This window comes from Notolepis coatsorum (assembly GCF_963971535.1).
Source record: "Notolepis coatsorum genome assembly, chromosome: 1".
NCBI classification, from domain to species: domain Eukaryota; kingdom Metazoa; phylum Chordata; class Actinopteri; order Aulopiformes; family Paralepididae; genus Notolepis; species Notolepis coatsorum.
Genome location: NC_140165.1, coordinates 32061039 through 32068814, shown reverse-complemented (window position 1 = coordinate 32068814; position 7776 = coordinate 32061039). Strand labels below are relative to the sequence as shown.

Below are 7776 nucleotides of genomic sequence, written 5' to 3'. Positions count from 1 at the left end.
TTATTAACTCAGAATGAAGGTATCAAATACAAAGTTAGAGAATATGGCTTGGGTGGCCCCTGTCCCAGTGACCAGCTTCATCACCAGGAGAGAGGAGACAGACCCCCTCCCTGAGGGGCCACTTATATACCGACGGGAGGGGGTGGGGGTCAAAGGAGGGACTGGACATTTGGGGGGGAAGGGTGAGAGCTCAAATGAGGGAAGGTACAGTTTTATTCCTCCACAATTACACTATTTTTCTTCTCATAATGTGAATAAAACTTCTGATTTAGAAATAACAAACACATAGTAATCAAAAAAAGAAAAGACTGATTAGATACTTTAACACTTTGAGTGCCACGAGGTGGCACCAGAGTTAGCGCTTCAATGCCACCATCGGCGCCAATGTTACGCTTAATATCGCCTAATCTATGTTTTAAATTATGGCTATGTGTCTAATCTGCCCGTCGCTTATCAAAGAATCCTTTTCCAGTCAGTGCTGTCAAGGCAGATTGGTTTTTATCGCTTCATTTCCGTTTGAGAGCATTTTGAAAAGCACCCGTTTTGAGGTAAAAAACAGTTCATTCTAGACCATTCTATGATAATCGTCTTTTACTGGAATATTCCAGAACGTTGATATTTGTCGGCCTATTTATGAATAGTTTTCAAATAAACGCTAGATGATCAATATTATACGTGCACGCAAGCACATTCGAGCCGCGCACGGATAATCGCCGTGTTCATTTCCTCTTGGACTTTTACAGTGAAACTGAAAGAGCCCATTTCACAAAACAGCTTATATCTTCATCAAAATTAGTCTGATTATCCTAACACTGATAACATAGACTCCTTACCTGACATCAGATGGTATCCAACTGGTATATTCCAATTCCTGATCACCATTCGGAAAAATCGATAAGTGTATGGATCCAACGTGTGTACAGTGCAGTACATGATTCCGCGGGTCTCAGAGGCTCCAGAATGAACTGTGATAACCCCGGCTGCATCAGTGGACTGGAAAATGTGGAGTACAGGATTTTTTTCCCCATCCATTTTCATTGAGTCCATCCCAAAATCCCTTATGTCATCTGGGAGACGATAGGGGGGCGCTTTTTTCCACATCTGATCGCCGGCGGCGCTCGCGTATACTAGGGTAGGCTCGCGTGATGCAATATGATTTCAGATCGCTAAAAAAAAGAAGAAAAAAAAGATTCAGAGAAATCTCGTGAGTGGCTTTCAACATAACTATCGGAAACCCGAGATATCTCGTGAGTGGCAGTGTTAACCTAATGGTTATAAAAAATTATGAATAAAAGTCAAAAACATCAGCACGTCAGCAAGTCTGTCAACGAGTGACCTTCCCAACTCCGACCGCAAAAATGACAAGTTCACAACACGTCACTTACCTGCACAACTCTGACCCATGATCAGACGAAGTATACACCACACAGGGAGCTGTCACGAAGCACTAATAACATAGGCAACCTCCCATACCAAATTACCAACCTTTATCCCCAATCCCCAAAGCTGTGCAATGAACAATGAACCCAGACATTTTGGCACGACACGTATCCCCAAACCATCCAATCAATTGCCACATCATAATTGGAATCATGCTCACATTCAAAACAACAGCAAGAGAAAAAAAACACAAAACAACGTGTATATATTTATCAGACAGGTGATCAGGCTCCACAATGGATGGATGAGGATTTTGTTGTTTCTCCTCCATCATGTTGTGGTTGTGGTGGTTTCTCCGTGGTGATGTTTGACATGATGGTGTTTGACATACCGTATCACTCAGGATGGATGAACAGACAGCAGATGTTGCTGCTGATGTCATGCTGCTGTGCCCAGGCTTCTAGACGGCACTTTCAAAGGCCATTTAGCTCATAAATGTCATGTAGCCCAGTAACAGTAACAGTAACAGTAACACGCAATGAATGAGCTGTGTCTTTCATTCATGGTGCACAGTATGATACATGGCAATAACATTTTCTCCCTCTCCCTCTCCCTCCCCCCCCCCTCTCTCTCTTTCATCTTGCAGCTGTTTCCATCATGCGACACAGTGCCTCAGCCTTTGGATTTGCGGTAAGGCACTCTGAACTCTTTTCAATGAACTAAACCACTGAGGGCTATAGGTCTTGTTAAAACACACACGCACGCACGCACGCACGCACGCACGCACGCACGCACGCACGCACGCACGCACGCACGCACGCACGCACACACACACACACACACACACACACACACACACACACACACACACACACACACACACACACACACACACACACACACACACACACACACACACACACACACACACACACACACACACACACACACACACACACACACACACACACACACACACACACACACACACACACACAGAGAGAGAGAGATAACTAACTAAACCACAGAGGGTTATAGGTCCTGTTCTGTTGGTCGCAATTGCGCCTACGCCTGTGTGTGGCTCAAAGAGAACCCTCTTGCACTGAGATGGGCGGCATCTCCACCTGCTCAGACCATGTCTAGTCCTTCAACTGAATGGAGCCTAATAATCAGTTAATCAAAACAAGCAGCTTTACACTTGGTGGTTATTGAGTAACAGGTATTCAACCTAACTTAGATAATAGAATGTAACCGTGAGCACAACACAATATAAGAGGAAAGGTCACGTGGCGAGAGAGAGGAGACTCAATTGTAGGCTAGTCCTCTCATTGTAGACATCTAATTCAAAGTGATATACAGTAGGGTCACAGTGTCTTCTCTGTTGTTCTGATTTATTCTGCTTAAGAAAGTTCCAAAGAGCTTATTGTTCCATCTATAAGTCAAACTCTTCAGGAATACATGTGAATAAAGCCACTTATGTTCCAGAATTCGAGAATTGCAGCCCAAAGCGTGTCACAGCAGTAAAATAGAGATACAATGAGCATAAAATAGACAGAAGAAAAGCAATGCAGACAATAACAATACAAATACTGATTGATAAGAACCAAGCTGACAATTAAGTTGAAACAAATATATACCCACAGAATGTAAAACCTTTCCCCCTGTTAGATACCCATAGTCTCAAATGTTCTATCTCAAGATCTAATGTCACACAATCTCAAATGGTTTACCTCAATATCTAATGTCACACAATCTCAAATGGTTTACCTCAAGATCTAATGTCACACAGTCTCAAATGGTTTACCTCAATATCTAATGTCACACAGTCTCAAATGGTTTACCTCAATATCTAATGTCACACATTTTCAAATGGTTTACCTCAAGATCTAATGTCACTTGTCCCTTGTGTGTTCCTGTAGTTTGATGCCACCTTGGATGTGCTGTCCTCCATTATTGTATTATGGCGCTATAGCAACGCTGCTGCTGTCCACTCGGCGCATCGCGAGTACATGTGAGTAGTTACATTCACCTGCATTCACCAGCATTCACCTGCATTCACCTGCATTCACCTGCATTCACCAGCATTCACCTGCATTCACCTGCATTCACCTGCATTCACCAGCTTTCACCTGCATTCACCTGCATTCACCTGCATTCACCAGCATTCACCTGCATTCACCTGCATTCACCAGCATTCACCAGCATTCACCTGCATTCACCTGCATTCACCAGCATTTACCAGCATTCACCTGCATTCACCAGCATTCACCTGCATTCACCTGCATTCACCTGCATTCACCTGCATTCACCAGCATTCACCTGCATTCACCAGCTTTCACCAGCATTCACCTGCATTCACCAGCATTCACCAGCTTTCACCAGCATTCACATGCATTCACCAGCTTTCACCAGCATTCACCAGCATTCAACCGCATTCACCAGCTTTCACCAGCATTCACCAGCATTCAACCGCATTCACCAGCTTTCACCTGTTCAGTAGAAAGCTATCTGGCTGCACATTAGCCTAGCTTAGCACAATGAAGGGAAGCGGACATGGCCGGTTAGCCTAGGCATTGTCCAACTAACACCTCTCTCGAAGGCTAACCGGCCATGTCCGCCTTCCATTCATTGTGCTAAGCTAGGCTAACATGCAACCAGATAGCTTTCTACTGAACGCACAGAGAGGAAACTGGTATCTATCTTCTTGTCTCTCTCTGGAGAAGACGGTAAGCTAATTTCCCAAAATGTTGGCGTGTTCCTTTAACTAACTAACTACTGCTATCCTTATGAATGGTTATCCCATCAGCAAATAACAGCCTGCAGTGATCACGTTAAGCCAAAATGTTTTATTTTGTTTACATTTAAACTTTAACTAGGCCTCTACAGCTATTTGAAGACTATTATAGGATGTAGGGTAAATGGACTGCATTTATATAACGGCTTCTATTCAAAGCACACATTCACGGCGGAGGTAACCATGCAAGGTGCCGACCTGCTCGTCGGGAGCAGTTAGGGGTTAAGTGTCTTGCTCACGGACACTTCGACACGCTGCCGGGAGGAGCCAGAATCGAACTGGGAACCTTCCGATTACCGCTCTACCTTCTGTCGCTATATATAAATGCAGTCCACTTATGTAGGGTGAGGTAAACAATTGTACAATAATATATCAATATGTCACGTCTCCAGCTGTCAATACATCCTCATTAACATTCAGTTGTCAAAACATATTATCATTCATTCAACACGTTAATGCTATAATATCACAAAATGTGCCTTGAATGTCTTTCCCCCCCTAAATTCTTGGATCAATAATTTTGTATCATGGTATTGTGTTCTTATGTCCTTAGAAGTAGCATTAGAATGGAACAGAACATTATCTCATCCCTCATTACAAGCGCTGTGTTTGTTTTCCATATTGCAGTCAGTCATGTGAGGAGGAGGAGGGAGGCTTCACTCTGCTTATGGTGTGTGTGTGTGTGTGTGTGTGTGTGTGTGTGTGTGTGTGTGTGTGTGTGTGTGTGTGTGTGTGTGTGTGTGTGTGTGTGTGTGTGTGTGCACGTGTGTGTGCGTGTGTGTGTGCGTGTGTGTCTGTGTGTGTGTGTGTGTGTGTGTGTGTGTGTGTGTGTGTGTGTGTGTGTGTGTGTGTGTGTGTGCGTGCGTGCGTGCGTTGCTCTCTCAAACAGAGGGTCTCTTCATGGCTTGCTTGGTGAGGACCCCTGGGACCTTCATAGACAGACGTCTCACATCTTATCTCTACCTGGCTCACAGTCGAGCCGTGTGTGTGCGTGTGCGGTGTGTGTGCGGTGTGTGTGTGTGTGTGTGTGGTGTGTGTGTGTGTGTGTGTGTTGAATGGACATGGTGCCAGTAGCAAGCAGGCTGAGTGGAGAGAGACGTTTAATGGAGGTGTGTTTGCCTGCTGGCGTCTGTAGAGAGACTGATGTATTTCTCTCTGTTCCTGTCAGGGAAGCACCTCGACTGTTACTGGATATAAGGACTAAACTGATACCTGTTACTGGATATAAGGACTAAACTGATACCTGTTACTGGATATAAGGACTAGACCGATACTGATACTGGATATAAGGACTAGACTGATACTGTTACTGGATATAAGGACTAGACTGTTACTGGATATAAGGACTAGACCGATAGAAGATGTTTGGCTCCGATACCGATTTCGATATGTTGGAACTTACATTTCTGATAATCGATACACTTTTTGCGGCACCTGCCGGCCAACAATTCTGAATGTCCCTAACTGACTGACTGGCTGACTTTTTGTCAATTTGTGTGTTAGATTCATGAAGAGGTAGAGAACACAATGAAAAGGTTCAACAGTTTGGCCAAAATAAAATAATATGTAAATGAAGCAGTTACACAGTGAGGTGAAACTATGCTGAAGGCAGTGTTCATTTCGTCAGCTATTTTAATTTGTCCGTTTCCATCTTAGTCATGTCTCAAATGCTCTTTTTCATTTTCATCATATTTAGACACCTTTATCTATTTTTCGTTTAGTCAAGTTTTAGTCAACTACAGGTCTGAGCATTTTCGTTTTAGTTTTTTAGTTTAGTTTCGATTTAGTCTTTTTTGTTTAGTCTCGCCACTCAGTTACAGCCTCATACTGTAAGTTGGCGTGAGCTTTTTCTTAGTGCTAGCTGGTTAGACTTATGTAAGCTATTTATTGTGTTCTATTGTGGTGGATCAACATAATGTAGCGATCCATCACACAGTAATGTAGGGAAGAAAGAGGAGAGTTTCCTTTTCTGTATGGTGCTTTATTTCCAGCTCAATATGGGGTTTTACAAGTTGATGCTTCCCTTCTCATACACAACACAGCTACCTGCTAACACACTAGCTTCACAACAACAAAGTAACATCCGGTCCGTCCTCCCATATCTCCCGGGGGGAAACAACACCCCCAGCATAACGGTGGTGCCCCTAAGACCATACAACTAGAGCGACACACAAAGCCCCAGAACATTACAATAATTCACTCACGGAACGATGTGTTGGGGATACGGGTTTCCGCACGGACAATTATGTTTGTTCCTTTCCTTTTTTTTTTTATCCACTCTTTCTCCTTATTTTCTATTTTTTCTCCCCTCCCAATTTCACTGTTTCCAATTCTTCCCTCCCCTGTCTTGAACGTTGCTCGCATATGCCCCCCACAGGTCGGTCGTAGGGAGGATAGAAGCCTTGCATCACGTGTCCCCTCCGGTACACGAGGAGGCAGCCTGTCACATCTTTTCACCTGCCAGCGCGGACTCTCATTGGTGAGGTGTAACGTGTGGGAGGCTCACACTACCCCCGCTATTTCCTGTCTCTGCTGTGCAAGCGTCCCCCAACCGACCTGTAGGAGTCGCTGTCCACAACGTCCAGATTACCACCCATCGACTTCCACCCGCTGACGGCCGGCCCAAGCCGGAGGCAACGCCGACAGCCGGATTTGAACTCGGTGTCTCTTGTGTTGGTGATGAGCGCAATGTCCGCTGCGCCACCCAGCCGCCATTGTTTGTTACTTTCCTGTCAGCAAACGAGTTACTGTTAGCTAGCAAGTAGCAAGTAAACAGTGTTGACGTTGAAGTTGAATAAACGTTTAGCAAGATTTTATTTTGCAAACTACATTTTGTGTCGTCGTTTTTAGTCAACGACATTGCATGAATAATTTTGTCACGTTAGTGTCACATGATCTCCATTAACGTGATGTCTCGTCTCGTTTTCATCGGGGGGAAAAGCTTCGTTGATGACCATATTTAGTCATAATCTTCGTTGACTAAATTAACACTGGCTGAATGTAACAAACACATCATACTGTTCTGACGATGCTGTTATGAATGTCCACATTCCGTTCAACTCATTCCTCCAGCCCACAGTCAACACACAGCTCTGGTGGTTTGTGTGAGCAGGTCCCCTACACACATCTGTTGCGTTTCCCACAGTTGTCCTTGGCCCTACAGACCGTGTTGTGAGCAGTTCCCTGTAGAACTGATAGAAGATGTTTGGCTTTGATACTGATGGGACCAGTCATCTGGTAATCAGAAGGTTCCCGGTTCGATTCTGGCTCCTCCCGGCAGAATGTTGAAGTGTCCTAGACACTCCAATCCCTAAGGTGTTGGCAACTTGCATGGTTGCATCCATGGACTGCTCCAGTCAAACTGATGGTCTCTATCTACTGTTCAGTCAAACTGATGGTCTCTACATCTACTGTTCAGTCAAACTGATGGTCTCTAATCTACTGTTCAGTCAAACTGATGGTCTCTACATCTACTGTTCAGTCAAACTGATGGTCTCTAATCTACTGTTCAGTCAAACTGATGGTCTAAGTCTATGTGTTTTCCCCCACTACTCACACACACACACACGCACGCACGCGCACGCACGCACGCACGCACGCAC

General features: G+C 44.5%; 1 protein-coding gene across 1 annotated transcript in view; it reads left to right on the top strand.

Moving 5' to 3' along the window:
- Positions 1–7776, top strand: part of LOC311233643 (transmembrane protein 163a) — a 66299-nt gene that overhangs the window by 29031 nt on the left and 29492 nt on the right. The window lies entirely within an intron of this gene.